Genomic DNA, 17,332 nt, shown 5'->3' with positions numbered 1-17,332 from the left:
AGGAACAAACAGGAATGAATCTCAAAAAGTGATGCTGAGTGACAGAAGGCAGGCAAAGAAGAGGACCTCCTCTATGACCCCATTTGCATAAAGCTCTACAAAGTGCAACTGATTCATGGTGACAGAAAGCAAATCAGTGGTCGTCCGGGATCAAGGGTGGGAAGGACAGGATGGAGGAATTACAAAGGGGGCACCAGGAAACTTTTGCAAGTAATGGAGATGTTCACTATTTTGATTGTGGTGATGGTTTCATGAGTATAGACAGATCAAAACTTAACAAGCTGTATGGTTTAAATATGTATAGTTTATTGTATATCAATTATACCTCAATAAGGCCATTACTATGTAAACATACTATCTATCTATATACACACATATATACAGAATGTTTCTCAAATGTATTTGACCATGACCCCTTTCCCCTGCTCACCTATTACCTGGTTTGCAGAAGCATGCCAGATGCAATGAGGCAGACCTAAGACTGATCCCAGTTCTGCCCTCCCACTGGCTATGTGCCCTTAAGTAAGTGATTCACACTTTCAGAACCTCAGTTTTCTCATGTGTAAAACGGAGCTATGGCAAGGATTAAAGTAGTCAGTGTCAAATGCCCACCACATAGCAAGGTCTTAAAAAACTTGAGTTCACTAATTACCCCAGAAATCAAACTAACCATTTTGATGGCTTTCCCAGTTGTGTTACCTTTATTTGGAACTAAAGAAACCAGCCTCCGTCATCTAAAGTCCAAAGGTCTGAGGGAAGAGAAACTGAAATGCTTAGTACTGCCCTGCAGGCCCATCTTTTCTGCATTAGCTAGTGTTCTTCTGTTTATTATTCCTGGTGTTAAATCTCCTCCAATTCTTGTGTGAAGAGTTCGGACACACAATAACCTCTTTATCACATTTTCAAAATCTGGGCTCATACTGGAAAGTTTACACCTTTTTCTTGTTGCCATTGTTTCCATGTGGATTCGGATTTCTGAAAAAGACACTCAGAGTGTTTTACTGGAAACATTTGTGTGTAAGCTGGATGCAGACAAATACCATCAAAGAATGAAAATGAGATGTCAGAGGAATTAGAACCATACCACGTGGTCTGTGTGTCGTTCTCCAGCTGTAGTTTTGCAAAGAGGACCCTAGGCTGAGGCTGGTGGTCATGAGCCAGGCTTATCAGCCCCCTCCATTGGCCTCTCTCCTTTGAGGGTAGAAACTGAGTAATATCAAAAAGAGAAACAGAAACACGCCAATGTTAGGGTATAGAATAGAAAGTATACATAATTCTGTAAAAATAAATATAATAATACTGGTAACATTTACTCAGTATTATTTGTGTGCCATGCTTCATTCTCCAAGTTCTATTTTATTTAAACCTCACGACAAGACCATGAGTTAGGTATAGAACCATAAGGACTCCTTCAAGTCACAAGTGACAAAAAAATTCACCTCAACCTCACTCATAAAGGAACTTTTACTGGACATGTCAATTAAAAACCCAGACTGAGGAGTTCCCACTGTGGTGCAGTTAAGGATCTGGCTTGTCTCTGTGGAGGTACCAGTACAATCCCCGGCCCGGCACAGTGGGTTAAGGATCCAGTATAGCAGCAGCTGTGGTGTAGGTCACAGCTCCAGCTTGGATTTGATCTCTGGCTGGAAAATTTCCATATGCTGCTGGTGTGGTAGAAAAAGAAAAAAAAATCCAGATTTAGTCCTGGCTTCATGTAGGACTTGATCCACCAACTCCAAAAGATATACCCAAAGACTCAGATTCTCTCCCTCTTTTTTCTACCTTTTTATTGGCTTTCTCTTTGGGACTGATGCAGTCAACTGGAAAGTTCCAGGATTTCCCATGGTGGCAAAATGGCTGCAGCTGTGCCAGACCTCACATCCTCTACCACGTCACTCAGAGAAAGAGAGCAACTCTAGAATTCATTTTCTCTCATTGATCCCAAATGGGTCATGTGTCCATCCCTGAACAGATCACTGTGATGGGGGAGAGGACAGAGGTAGAGGAGTAAGAGAGGTTAAATGGATTACACCTTGGTGGTAGTATGGGGTGACCCATACTCAGGATCTAGCAGTGTGGATGATCCCAACAAAAGTCCTAGGATGAGAAATTTGGAGAGGTGGTTTCTCAAGGGAAAACTGGGATAAGCTTGATCAGAAAAGGGAAACTGGATGCTGGAGACACACTCAGCCAATGTCAATCCTAATATTCATCCATTCATTACAAAAATTTTCATATATAATTTAGGGGCTGGTGTTACATGAGGGAAAAAACAAAAACCAAACATCCCTGTGGCTGATGCTGCAGATGCCCCCACTGCATGCCCCTTTAACCTCCTGCTACCACGTAGATAATTCCCATTTTTCCTTTTCCACCTAAAGACTTTCTCTGGCACTAAGGAAGCTTGGTCAGACCATTCTCAAGGCTGCCTGGATGTCCTAGAGGTTTAATGCCCTTGGAGCAACCTGCAGCCAACAAGGGACAGGACTCGGTGACTGATATTCCAGTTCTTCTGTTTCTACATAGGGAATCTCTGAAGCTGGTTTGACAGGGCTTCTTAGAGGATCTCCAATGCTGACCCCAGCTGCCTACAGCAGTGGTGAGCTGACTGATATGTGCGTTATTTGTTTACTCCCTTCCTTATCTCTCTTCCCTAATTCCCTCTCCTATATCCCTCGGGATCACCTCTCAAACAAACAACCTGCATCAGAGCCCCTGTCTCAGGATCTGCCTTCAGTGGAGCCGAAGCCCAGATGACCCCTGCCTTTGTGGGCTTACATTCTGATGGCAGAGAGAGACGGGTAGTAAACAAAATAAATAAGCCAACTATATAACATTAGAGGGAGACAGACATTAGGGAGAAAGATAAGGCAGATAAGGGACAGAGTGCCAGGGTGGGTGTGGGGCTGATATTTTACACAGGGCTCCAGGAAGGCCTTGAAGAAGAGGTGACATGTGATTCAAGACCAAAGAAGATCCATCAGTCAGGTCAGGTTGCATTCTGCTAAGTTGACAAATAAGCCCTAGGCTGCAGTGGCTTAGAGTTTCATTTTCCACAGAGATGACATGTCCATTGCGGGGCAGCAGGGGACTTTGCCCTATGTCTTAGCAGCCAGCTGAAGAATCTTTGCTGGTCGTTATGGAAGACAGAAATTCTGGAAGGTCTCACACACAAAATCGAGTAAGAGTTTAGGTCTGAACTTTTCAGTTCTCCTAAGTCATGTCCAGAACTGGTCATGGGGCCTCACCAACCACAGAGAATAATGGATATATGATTTACCAAGTGCCTGGGTGGTAGAGAGTTGACAATAGTTTGAAGACAGACCTAATAACCCCACAGTCTAACTTTCGGACAAATATTCAGACAAAATACACTTACCTTCTCCCTATGGGGAAGCTGTATCAATCAGTGCAGCAAATTCAAAGCCAGTCAGAAGATGATTTGTTTCTGCATCAGGTTTGTTATAGTCTCTCTTGATCCAGAGACCTGTGAACTAAAACGGCAAGTTGTCTGAACCCATCATTCAACATATAATGTCCATCTTTCAACAAAAATTACAAGACATACTAAAGGACACAATACAGTTTGAACAGAATAAGCATCAGAACCAGACTCAGATACAACAGGCATGTTGCAATGATCAGACTAAGAGTTGAAAATATCTATGATTAATATGCTAGGGGCTCTAATGGAAGAAGTAGAAAACAATTATACATTATAGATGGGTAATATAAGCAGAAAGATGGAAATTTCAAGAATTTTTTTTTAATGCTAACAATCAAAAATATGTAACAGAAGGAATTCTTATTGTGGATGAGGGGGCTATGAACTCAATTAATATCTATGAGGATGCAGATTCGATCCCTGGCCTCACTCAGTGGGTTAAGGACCTGTTGTTGCTGAGAGATGTGACGTAGGTCGCAGGCGCAGCTCAGGCTCAGATTTGGCATTGCTGTGGCTGTGGTGTAGGCCAACAGATATAGCTCTGATTTGACCCCTGGACTGGGAACCTCCATATGCTGAAGGTGAGGCCCTAAAAAACCAAAAAAAAGAACCAAAACCATAACAAACCTACCACAGTTGGGGACTTCAACACCCCTCCATTAGAAATGACGGGTCCTGGAGTTTCTAGGTGGTGCAGAGGGTTAAGGAGCCAATGTTGTCACTGCTGCAGCACAGGTTCCATCCCTGGCCCCATCCCATGTCATGGGTGTGGCAAAAAAAAGAAATGGATGCACCCAGCAGGCAGAAAATCAGCAAGGACATAGCTGAATTTCAAAGCACCAAGATGCCAATTCCAAAAGGGAACAACAGGAGACACAGAGCAGGAAGAATGTTTCATGAGTGGACCCAAGTTTTGGTCCCTTGGAGAGGCTCCCAGAACACTGTTTTCTGGGCTCCTGGTCCTGTACTCTGGGAGACGCTTCCTTCCACATTGTCCTCCTCAGCCATATCTGGGTTAGGCTTTAGAGAATCTATGCTCCCTGGGTGCTACACCAGGACGCAAACCCTGTGCCACATCCCAGATTCCCTTGATAGTGTTCCTCACCCACAGTTTTAGGAATCCACCCTAAAAATATCCTTCCAAAGTGTAAAACAATGTATACATAATGTCATTAGCCACAGCCCTCTTTGTAATAGCAACTCAACTAAAAACAATTCAAATGTTCACCACTAGGGGTCTGGTTGAAATAAATTACATTCATACAATGATATTCTGCTCCAACTGTAAAAAAATGAGGAAGTTTTCTGTGAACTGGAGTGATCGTCAAAATACACCGTTAAGTGAAAAAGCAAGATACGGAACAATGCATATAGCATGTCAACTTCAGTGTAAGAAAAAGGGGGGATAAATACATATGCTAATTTTTGCCAAAAGAAACACTGAAAAATGGGCTAGAGATCGATGAGAGGGAAATGAGATTTCTCTAAGGATACCTTTAAATATTATTTTGACTTTGAACTGCATAAATATTTACCATATTCAAAAATAAAATTAAACCAGAGTTCCCTGGTGGTTCAGTGGGTTAAGGATCTAGCATTGTGATGGCTGTGGCTCAGGTCACTGCATTGTCACAGGTTGGATCCCTGGCCCAGGAACTTATGCATGCTGCAGAGCAGCACAAAAATCTTATTATAAAAATAAAGTTAAATTATAAAGTAAAAAATGCAAATTGAAGTCAGAGCTCCAAGGAGTCAGTGACCATTAGGAGTGGTGAGCAAGGAAGAGAGGAAAGTCTTTAACTGATAGGGGGTCATGTGGAAGGAGTAGGTTTGGAGGGATTGAGATTCAATCTGGGACATGCTAAGGTCAAGATGGCAATTAGACAGCTGAGTGGAGATATTGAAAGGGCAGTTGTTTGAATCTGGGGACCAGGGAGGTGATATAAAATGCAGATATAAAATGCTCATTGCTGGGAGTTCCTGCTATGGCACAGTGGGTTAAGGACCTGGTGTGGCTGAAGCTGTGCATAAGTCACAGCTGTAGCTCAGAATTGACCCTGGCCTGAGAACTTCCATATGCTGTGGGTATGGCCAAAAAAAAAGAAAAATAAATAAACATTAAAAATTTAAAAAAGATAAAATGAGGAGTTCCCGTTGTGGCTCAGCAGGTTAAGAACCCAACTAATACCCGCGAGGATGCAGGTTCGGGCCCTGGCCTTGCTCAGTGGGTTAAGGATCCAGCGTTGCTGTGGCTGTGGTGTAGGCTGGCAGCTGTAGCTCTGATTCGACCCCTAGCCTGGCACTCTCCATATGTTTTAGGTGCAGCCCTAAAAAGCAAAAAATAAATAAATAAATAAATAAATAATAAAAAATAAAATGAGTATCATTGGCACTCGTTTAAGTGGGTACTTAAAGCCAGAAGACAGGATGAGATCACTGAGGGGATGCAGATAAGAAAGAGGAACAGCCTGGAGCCTGAACCCCAGGGCTCTAGGTTGTGAGAGATCAAGGAAGCAATGATGCCCCAGCCAGTGAGGTGGAACAAGTGGATTCCAAGTGAGGGGAGGGTTTCCCGGAGGAGAAAGGCACCAGCTGTGCCATCACGTAGAGACCCACTGAGACCACCTGCCATAGTGAGGGACCCAGGAGTTTCCGAGCAGGGGGTTTAAGGGGAATGGAAGCAAACTTACGAGGGACAGTGAGTATAGATATCTCTCTTTTTTTTTTGTCTTTTTGTTGTTGCTATTTCTTGGGCCGCTCCCGTGGCATATGGAGGTTCCCAGGCCAGGGGTTGAATCGGAGCTGTAGCCACTGGCCTACGCCAGAGCCACAGCAACGCGGGATCCGAGCCGCGTCTGCAACCTACACCACAGCTCACGGCAACGCCGGATCGTTAACCCACTGAGCAAGGGCAGGGACCGAACCCGCAACCTCATGGTTCCTAGTCAGATTCGTTAACCACTGCGCCATGACGGGAACTCCAGATATCTCTTTTTAAAGTGTTCTCTAAAAAGGAGTAGAGAAATGGGGCAACGGATGGGGGAAGATGCGAAATCTGAGAGCTTTCTATTTTAAGGCAGGAGCGGTACAGCCTGTGTATGCTGATGGGGGTGGTCCAGCAGTGAGGGGAAAACACAATGGCCAGAGAAACAGTGTAATTATATAACCTCTAAGAAGAGGAAAACGACACTTTGAGAGGTAATCAGCAGAGGCTGGAACAGCGACCTGTCCAGGTCACTGGGCAGGATGTGACCCCCACTGGCAATCCCACCATGTTCCCAGGACCACAGCCTCTGGCTTTGCCTATAAACAGCCTCAGACCTGTGAACAGCTGCTGCCTCCCAAGGACAATCAAAGCGAAACCGCCCCATCAATCAGTGCCTGGATTAGATATGAAAGGCTGAGGCCCCGCCAACAAGTTCCAGTCTGACGGCTGCCAGGGAAGATCAGGAGGCTCTTGAGCCCAAGCCGGCCCCTGCTTCCCCCAAACCTGAGAGCAGTCACATAGCTCATACACACACCGTCCAGCCCAAGGTCAGAGGACAGAGGACTCCATGAAACACACCACCACTGACAGACAGAGTGGCACAACCGGGACCTATAACACCCAGACATGTGGTGGCCTGTGGTTGAAGACACCTCTCACCCTCTCTCCTCACAGCTGTGGGTCTGGACACTGGCTTGCGGTGATACAGCTTTTGTAAAAAGGGCCATAGTTCTCTCCTACCTGTACCCACACCCCTTTGCCATGTGACTTTGCAATGTCTCCCATCAAAGTGGAGTCTGTGCCCCCAGCCCTTGAATCTGGGCTGGCCCAGGGATTTGCTTTGATAGACAGAAGGCAGTGGAAATGATAGCTTGCTGGATGGGAGCCTGGGCCTCAAGAAGGTCTGGGGGCTCTTACCTGCTCTCAGGCCCCTGCTGGGCTGCCTGTGAGCAAGTGTGTGCTCCCTGCTGGACGCTGGGTAACCACGGAGCAGAAACCAGCCATCCCGGCCCTGGACTAGCCGGTCTCAGCGGGCAGAGCTGCATGAGTGAGCCTGGCTGAGATGGGAAGAACAGCCAGCTTATCCAGCCCAAAGGCCATTCTGCAGAGTTGAGAGCTCAGTAGGTGGGCCTATTTGAAGCAGCAAACATTAACTGATACATCTAATTGATGTCCACAGGTGACCAAGTAGAATTCAGAAAACCATTTGTTCAAAACTCCTCTTTGGTGAAGGATTATTCAATAAGACTTTAAACTCTGATCCATGGAACAAGAGAGTATGAGCTGAGGCCAGGTGTGGGAATGGAAGGCAAAGCCCCAAGGGGAGGACCAGAGACCAGAAAGAGTGGGTGGGCCCAGGCGCACCCACAAAGGATGGCATACATGGGCAGGCTTCTATGCCACACCCTGCATCAGGCCTGTCATCCCACACTTCTGTCCACTAGCCCAACACACAGAGGTCAGGAGACAGGAGCTCCCTGGAGCTCACATGACCAGTGCAACCCCAGATTACCCTCCTTGAGAAGTCACAGGCCCCCTATTCCCCAGTCAGGCTGGCATGGTCCTGCCTCCATCCTCCAGGACTCAGAGACCATGGGCACTTCCTGCTTCTTCACAGAACACCTTCCTAGGCTGTGGACCAAGGAGAAGGGAACAGAGCCAAACCTGACTCTTGGGCATTAGGGAACAGGCTGATTTGTTTATCTAGCATCCTTCTCCCCCATTAATACAGCACACATATATTGGGGGTGGAATTGTGCCCCACTACAGACTGCACATCTCAACTTCCCATGCAGCAAAGGTGATCATTCATTCATTTCTCCAGGACTTACTGAACCCTATTAGGTTTCAGGTGAGTTTTGGGGATGCTCCAATGAACAGACTCAGTTTTCATCCTCATGGAGTTATAGTCTGGTGGGGAGAGACGAAGACAGTAAACAAATGCCTATGAAACAATGTGGAGGGTGTATCATACAGACTTGACAGCTTTAAGTACACAGGGCAGGGTAAGAGAGATGGAATTTGCCTAGCAAGGGGAACACTATTTTTTATAAGGTACTCAAAAAAGCCCCCTCTGAAAATGTCAAGTTTGAACAGGTATCTGACAAAGATGAGGGGAACACTACACATGATATGCAGTGTAAGAGCATTTAGGTTGGAGAGAATAACAAAAGCCCTTTCATTCAGGGACACACCTGTCAGGCAAAGAGATCGAGACAAGGCAAAGGGAATCTCATTTCAGCCACAAGGGCGACCTACCTTGTCCTTAGATGGGCAACCAGGGACTGCCAGATGCCGTGAACTCCAACACCAAAAAGAATAGTATTCACAAACAGGACAACTAGCCCCAGAGGAAATAAAGCTGCAGGACAAAGAAGGGAAAAATTAAAAAAAGAAAAATCTAATTAGTAATTAGAAAACTACTTTAGGAGTTCTTAACGTGGCTCAGTGGAAACGAGCCTGACTAGTATCCATGAGGATGCGGGTTTGATCCCTGGCCTCACTCAGCAGGTTAAGGACCTGGCACTGCCGTGAGCTGAGATGTAGGTTACAGACAGGGCTCGGATTCCCGAGTTGCTGTTGCTATGGCTGTGGCATAGGCCAGCAGTTGTAGTTCCAATTTGATCCCTAGCCTGGGAACCTCCATATGCTGCAGGTACAGCCCTAAAAAGCAAAATAAATAAATATTTTATTATAATTGATTTATAATGTTCTGCCAATTTCTGCTGTACAGCAAAGTGGCCCAATTATACATATACATATATATTCTTTCTCTCATGTCATCTTCCATCATGTTCCATGACAAGTGAGTGGATGTAGTTCCCTGTGCTATACAGCAGGACCTCAGGAGGTTCTTATAACTTCATTAAGTTCCCTTTATATTTGAAATTGCTACATTAATGAATTGATAAAACTTGATTTCCTTTGTAAGCATTTAATATGTTCACCTGACTCCAAAAACCTTCCAAATAGCTAAGTAATTTTTATTTAACCAAGGTTGATAAAAGAAGAAAACTTATAAATAATATGTATCTATGTATCTTATCTTAAATATGCCAATATTATTTACAAACTTAATAGGGTTTCAGGAGTTCCCTGGTGGAGAAGTGGGTTAAGGATCTGGCACTGTCACTGCTGTAGCTCGGGTCACTGCTGTGGCAAGAGTTTGATTCCTGGCCCAGAAACTTCCGCATGCCATGAGTGTGGCCAAAAACAAACAAAAAATAGTTTCAGCTTCAAATAAGAAATCTAAGTTAATTATTCAATCACAACTTTTAAAGTGAACCCAAGGCTAATTTATTAGATAATTTAGTGTGCAAATTATCTTAAAAATACAAGTAACCCCAAAACATTAGGATCACGGATTTCTCACTTCAACATTTATATTTAACTCTACACTCAAAATCATCGTAGAGATGATCATGTCCTTCTAAACAATTTTTGGCAAAGCCTGAGTATTGAATTAACCTCGAGGAGTCTTGGTTTCCCCACCTAAGCTTGGAGGTGTCTGATAGGGTGACCATCTGTGTTAAGCCTGGGTGAACTGGCGTTCAGATGCTGCAGACTCAGTGGCCTGTAGCTCTTCCATGGCCCGAGTCTTGCTTGCCTGAGAGCCCAGTTTTTGGCATCCGACCTTCAGACCCAGTCCCTGGTCCCAAATGAGGCCTCCCTGGGAGCTGCTCGCTGAGGAAGACACTTGGATTCTCAAACCCACTGACCTGGAAGGCGCTTGTGTCTCTGCCCCCTCTCCAGGCTGGGCCCCTAGACTGCCCAGAGGCCTCCTACTGCCTTCACTGGCCCTGGAAGTAACTTCCTCCTCACTGCCAATTTATGCTTAGGAATAACTGACTCTATTTCACAAAAGAACAAAAGGGAAAAGTATTAGTATCAGAAGATAAGTCCAGGAGAGAGAAAGAATACAGAAATAATCTGTTCAGGGGCATCCTAGTGTCAGACTGAAACAGAATGCCTGAAGTTGAAGCCTTTGGAATCTGTAATTTAAAAGCTCTTAGGGGAGTTCCCATCATGGCACAGCCGAAACGAATCCGACTAGGAACCATGAGGTTGCGGATTCAATCCCTGGCCTTGCTCAGTGGGTTAAGGATCCGACATTACTGTGAACTCTGGTGTAGGTGGCAGACGTGGCTCGGATTTGGCATTGCTGTGGCTCTGGCGTAGGCTGGCAGCTGACCCCTAGCCTGGGAACCTCCATGTGCCGTGGGTGCGGCCCTAAAAACACAAAAGAGAAAAAATAAATAAATCAATAAAAGCTCTTTGGGCCATTTTAGTTTTAAGAGTTATTAAACTTGGGACCTAAATTTGGCACCAAGGTTCCAGGTGGCCAAAGTGAAAAGGGAAACATGTTACATGAGACATAAAATAGTTCTCATTGTCCAAGAGAGAAAATATCCTGAAACTTTGCCTGACACTGTCTGCAAAATAAATGTCTTACATATTGATGACATAAAATAGTTGTGAAGAAATAAAATCATTGATTCCCTTAAGTTCTTTCTTACTGTGGTCCTTGAGGAAAGCCTGGGGCACAGTCTGAAACACAGATGAGCAAAAGCACTTCTGCAGGGACCAAGGAAACCTAGCCTAAGCATGCTCTTCCTGTTGGTCTGAATACATCCAATGAGAAAAATTTTTTTAAAGCTTTTTGATGCAAGAATCTTTTTCCAAAAAAAGAAAAAAAAAACCTCACGTAGAACCTCAATATGTAAAAGATATAAAAGTGGAGCAGCTCTAAGCGGAGAGGAGGCCTAGAGCCCGGCCTTTTTCCTTTTTGTCCTGCCCCTGGTTCTGCACGGTTCCCTAGAGCACCCCCTTCAGTGCAACTTACCTATAGTTGTGACGGCAAATAGGTTTGATGTCATGTATGAACTCAACTGACTGGCAGTGGCTGTACAGAGTTGAGAAGTATTTTGACAAATTGTATTAAGGTCCCGAAATCTTCACCTCTTCACTGTGACTTTCAAAGTGACTTTTTAAATCAAGAGATGTTGAGAATTTCCCCATCCCCTAATTGTGAGTTTGTGATACCAGCAGGTGCTTCAAAAAGTGCTTGTAGGTTGCCATTTCTGCTCTTGCATCTGTATTTATGTTGCCTACCAGGGTCCCTGAACTCTCTAATCAGTAGAAATGTGTAAGAGGCCAGATGAGGAATTCAGGCAAGGCCTTACTGGGACTCCTGTTGCAGCAGGAAGGACCAAAAAAACAGCTGCCCTTGTTTGCTCCCCATTTAATGCTGGTTCCTTAAATGGGGTGCCGGTCAGGCCTGGAGGAGTGGCTTAGGTGGTCTGCCATCCCCTTGGTGGTGCAAAGTGCAGGGAGCAGGCACAGTACCCTGCTTTTGCTCCCTGCACCTCAGACATGGCAGGTGGTTCATGTTCTTTTTGTACCCTACTGTTCATAATTTGCTCCAACTGCAAAAGCATGTAGTTATTTTTAGTCCCTTATAGTTTCTTTGAATCTGTTGCTCAAGGAGATGTTTGGGTGCAAGCGCTACAGCAAAGGGTCCAAGGTCCCATCCTGTCTTAGCTCCCTTGGCTAGTGAGTAAATGGCCAAGCTAGGATTTGAAGCCTGGCAGTCTGGCCCCAGAGCTTGCATTCTTTGCCAGCATGCGGTGCTGCCACCACAAGAGATTAGGGAAAATTAAGCTCTTTGGATAGATTCTTTCCTTGGGACCAACCTAATCTTCAAATCCATTGTGGCTCAATCCCAAAAAAATATATCTAGGAAGTAGGAATTAGAACAGGGAAGGGATTCTTTCCAGCTGTACTCATTTCCACTGGTGTGCCCTGATCAGTTGTGACGTACGTTACAAGGAGTCGGTGCCTTAAAATATTATTTGTAATATAATATTTGTAATATAATATTTGTTATGTGTAATTAACTGATTTATGAAACAAATTAAAACAAAGTCCAGGTTCTGCCCATAATTGGGTTCCTCTTGCTCCCTTTCATTCCCATATGCCTTTTCAAGAGGCATAAAGTCTAAAAAAGGCCCACTTTTAAAAAATTTTTGTTTTTCATTACAGAGGAAGTACTGGTACATTTAACCTCCTTGATTCACTTGTTCATCCATTCTTTCATTTATTCAATACATGCTCATTGAGTGTTTACTACATATCCTAGGTCCTAAGGATACGACAGTGGACAAGACAATGTGGCTGGCCTCTTGGAGTTTTCATTCCAGTACAAATAAAACAACAGTTTTTACTGAGGGGAGGCAATACTAGATGCCATGAAAAAAAACTAAAGGATTGGGTAGTGGTGACATGGGAAGAATGGTTATAACCACTCCTGTGAATTAACTGCATAGCTTTCTAGCCTCCATATTCTATTTAAATATAAATAGTCATAAATTTACTAGAGTATGTGTATCTGTAACAATATGTAGAATTCTTTAAATCAATAAATAATACATAATATATATACACACATATACATAAATACAATCATATTGTATAGGAGACCTGTTTCTAGGAGGATGGAGGAGACATACTTCTCCCTAATTCCCCCACTAAGTACAGCTGAAAACCCTGGATGCTGTACATACAGCAAACCAGCGTTCCCTGGTGGCTTGTTGGGTTAAGGATCCGACATCGCCATTGCTGTGGCTCAGATCACTGCTGTCTCAGGTTAAATATCTGGCCCAGAAATGTCCATATGCTGCAGATGCAGTCAAAAAAAAAAAAAAAAAAAGGGTTTCCGTCGTGGCTTCGCAGTAATGAATCTGACTAGTATCCATGAGGATGCAGGTTAGATCCCTGGCCTCCCGCTTAGTGGGTTAAGGATCTGTTGTTGCCATGAGCTGTGGTGTAGGTTGTAGATGCAGCTCAGACCCTGCATTGCTGTGGCTCTGGTATAGGCCAGCAGCTATAGCTCTGATTAGACCCTTAGCCCGGGAACCTCCATATCCTGCTCATGCAGCCCAGAAAGTAAGTAAGTAAATAAATAAATAAATTCATTCCTAAGAAGCACTGAAATGTGGAGAGGAGGCAGACTGTCTAGGGAGCTTGGAACTTGAGGAGTGACACACTGTGAGCTCTAGAGGTTTTTCTCTGTCTCATTTACATGGAAGACTTGTAACTAAAGAAGCTGGTTATCTGGAAATGCTGATGCTCCAGCAAAGGACGAGGAAAGGGGCAGCTTGGCAAGAAAGAAAGCTTTTAGACCACCACTGCTCTATCCCAAACACCACAGAAAACACTGTGACCCAATCCCCAGCCCAGACAGCAAAGGTGCAGTGGGGAGTCTAAATCTCCAACATCTGTCAGGCTGTAAGCAAACACTCCAAACTCATGCCAGGATGATGTCAGCAAAAGGCTGAGCAGGGACTTTTACCCTTGCTGGGTGGCAATGAGTCCTCCCCACCCCACCTCCATCCCCAGGATTCCAGTGGGGACCACATGGGAAGCCTGGACTTCCACCCCACCAGCAGCAACTAGGTCCCCTCCCCTTTCCCGCTGGGCTAGAATAAGAAGAAGCCCAGTGGATGCTGGATTTTCACTACTATCCAAAGGTAAAGAGGTCACCCTCTATATCACCCTTCCCAGTGTCAGTGGAGGCCTAGTGGGAACTATTAACTCCACACCCCTTCTTCATTTATTTATTTATTATATATATTTTTTTATTTTCCCACTGTACAGCAAGGGGATCAAGTTATCCTTACATGTATACATTACAATTACATTTTTTTCCCACCCTTTGTTCTATTGCAACATGAGTATCTAGACAAAGTTTCCACACCCCTTCTCAGTAGTTTTGAGGAGCCTTGGGTGTCAATGAAGGCCTAGTAGAGAATCTGGACCTTATCCTTTATGTGACAAAGATTTTAAAGTAGCCATCATATACATGCTTCAATGAGCAATTATAAACACACTTGAAACAAATGAAAAAAACCAAGTCTTGGCAAAGAAACAGAACATCTCTGAAAAGAGATGAATATGATATAAAGAGCCAAGTGGGAATTTTAGAACTGAACAACATAATAGTTGAAATCTGAAACTGGATGGGTTCAACAGCATAATGGAGGGGACAGTGTAAAGAGTCAATGAGCTTGGAAACAGGACAATAGAAATGACTCAATCTGAACAATGCAGAGAAAATAGGCTGAAAAAAATGAACTTGTGGGATTATAACAAAGGCTCTAAAGGGTCACTGGAGTCACAGTAGGGACAGGAGAAAGAGGACAGGGCTGAAAAAAATACTCAAAGAAATAATGGCCGAAAACATCCCAAATGTGGCAAAAGACTTAACTGTAGAGTCAAGAAGCTGGGCAAACCCTAAACAGGATAAATCTAAGGAAATCCACAGCAAGACACATCATAGTCAAACTTCTAAAAACTAAAGATACCACATTATCCTGCAATTTTTTTTTTGTGCAATGTATTAGTTTTCACTAGGTTATGCTAGAGTAACAAATCTCAGTGGCATATAAGAATAAATATTTATTTCTCACTCTTCTTACTCATCTGGTCAATGTGTCTTCATTACCCCAGGGCCAAAACTAAGGGAAAACTCACATCTCAATCTCATGGCAGAGTTAAAGAGCAATGGCTGAGCTATGCAAGGGCTCTTAAAACTGCTGCTCAGATGTGACAAAGGTCATGTCCACACAAAAGTCACAGTCGGAGTTCCCGTCGTGGTGCAGTGGTTAACGAATCCGACTAGGAACCATGAGGTTGCGGGTTCGGTCCCTGCCCTTGCTCAGTGGGTTGACGATCCAGCGTTGCCGTGAGCTGTGGTGTAGGTTGCAGACGCAGCTCGGATCCCGCGTTGCTGTGGCTCTGGTGTAGGCCAGTGGCTACAGCTCTGATTCGATCCCTGGCCTGGGAACCTCCATATGCCACGGGACCGGCCCAAAGAAACAGCAAAAAGACAAAAAATAAATAAATAAATAAATAAATAAAAGTCACACAGCCAAACTCAACGTTGGTGGAGAAGTGTACTCCATTCACGCTAAAAGGTACTGCAAAGTCAGATAACAAACTCTGTGGACGCATAATCCAAATACATGGAGGGAGAAAAGAATGGAAACAGTAATCCAATTTTCCACAATCTGCTTGGTGGGCCATAAACATTCATTTCCTGCCTGGTTGCATCATCCTCCCGAAGACATTCTAAAAGTCTCACCCAATAGCATTAGACAGTATGTCCAAGATCTCAGGATCCACACCAGGTCTTAATTTTTCTTGGAAACCTGTGAATAAAAAAAAAAAATAATTATCTGTCCTACCCACTCGCAATACACAGTAGTTCAAGAGAAAGAGGGGAAGATAGGCAAAGGCACCACATGAGTCCCAATGAACAGGGGTGGGCAGCCCAATATGGGTGCGAGGTAATCAAGAAGCAGCCTTCCTTCAGCAGGGCAACGAGCAACTGGAAAATTGTAAGAGACGTATCTGTACCTACATTTTAGCACATTTAATTTTGAGAGTAAGTATTTTAAATGGTGGTATCATTTACTAAGCATCATATGTTCACATATGTTTGGTGTTCGGACGCTTCTAAAGAACATGACAGCAAAACCCGACCAAAGAGCATCCCAGATGAAGGAACAAGGAAACTGTTTATTACTATTTTAGAAACAACGGCTGGAGGATGAAAGCAACGTCACCCCTGCCTGGCCTGCACCCCCACCCACACCCTCACCACCATCACGAAGAGCAGGCATTGCTATTTCAATTTGTCTCTGACACTTCAAATCTGGGTGAAGCCCAGTTTTGAAGTGCAGAGTTCTAAGAGTGTACTGGTTACAAATGTTCACCCACGCATCACATCTTTGGAATGTTAGGGGAAATGGTGCCAGACAAACCTGGCACACAGTAATCTGAAATGTGTCCATGTTTGGCAACCAAAGGCTGTTGAGAGAAAGACAAGTTGGTCCTGGATTGTTCTTTCAAGTGTGCTTACAAAATGGACAATATGATCATCATGGAGTATTAAGTGAAAGTGACTAATCACACACAACCTAGATGTCCAACTGTAGAGAAATGGGGTTAAATGAGAGTATATGGAAGATAAAATATCATTCAATTAAAAATAGTTTACAGACATTTTAATGGGTATCAATACAAACAAATAGGTGTATGTACATATGTGTAGGCATGTGTACACACACACACACAGCCTATTCTTCCAATGCATCCACTCAAACATTAGAAAAATATTTCAATGATTAGGAGTTCCCATCATGGCTCAGCAGAAATGAATCTGACTATCATCCATGAGGACGCAGGTTGGATCCCCGGCCCTGCTCATTGGGTTAAGGACCCAGCATTACTGGGAGCTGTGGTGCAGGTCAGACACGGCTTAGATCCTGAGTGGCTGTGGCTGTGGCGCAGGCCAGTGGTTATAGCTCCAATTTGACCCCTGGCCTGGGAACCTCCATATGCCACAGGTGTGGCCCTAAAAAGGTTAAAAAAAGAAAAATATTCTGTGATTAAATGCACCAAAGTAGTAACAGTGGTGATTTTTTGTAGGGGGAGTCCAAATTAGTTTCTTTTTTTTTAAGTGTACTCCTCTAATAGAAAACAAAATCAAAAGGTCTTTTGTGTTGGCTTGTTTTCTTGGAGATAAAGGAGAACTCAATATAGTATTTGGCCTACAGCCTTTGGCTCCTGTTTGGTGTGGAGGGTGAGGAAGCTACATTTGAGGTGTCCCTACCTTCCTTTCCCTGCAGCAAAGGGAAGGCATGACACCCTTACAGCCTCTGCATGCTACTCACTTCACAGGCAGGTTTCGCGGCCAATGTATTTCTGAAAAAAGAAGACATTTATAAACTAGTAACTCAGAAACAAACTTCCAGTCCTTTCAGGAATACCTAATTCAACAATTTTCAAATTGCTGTAGACTGAACATGCCCTCCTCAAAATCATGTTAAAACTCAATG

The 17,332-nt window shown here is 44.1% G+C and overlaps 1 long non-coding RNA gene across 1 annotated transcript; it reads right to left on the bottom strand.

Annotated features, from left to right (window-relative positions):
* Nucleotides 1-967: 967 nt before the first annotated feature.
* LOC125121854 (uncharacterized) lies at nucleotides 968-16,637 on the bottom strand. Its single transcript, XR_007133676.1, has 4 exons — nucleotides 15,574-16,637; nucleotides 8,691-8,793; nucleotides 3,380-3,494; nucleotides 968-1,206 (listed from the first exon to the last, which is right to left on the bottom strand). It is a non-coding gene; the product is annotated as an uncharacterized LOC125121854 (long non-coding RNA).
* Between the last annotated feature and the right edge of the window lie 695 nt (nucleotides 16,638-17,332).

This window comes from Phacochoerus africanus, chromosome 1 (genome assembly GCF_016906955.1).
Source record: "Phacochoerus africanus isolate WHEZ1 chromosome 1, ROS_Pafr_v1, whole genome shotgun sequence".
NCBI classification, from domain to species: Eukaryota; Metazoa; Chordata; class Mammalia; order Artiodactyla; family Suidae; genus Phacochoerus; species Phacochoerus africanus.
The sequence above is the reverse complement of the archived record's forward strand: the minus strand, read 5'-3'. Positions and strand labels throughout refer to the sequence as shown.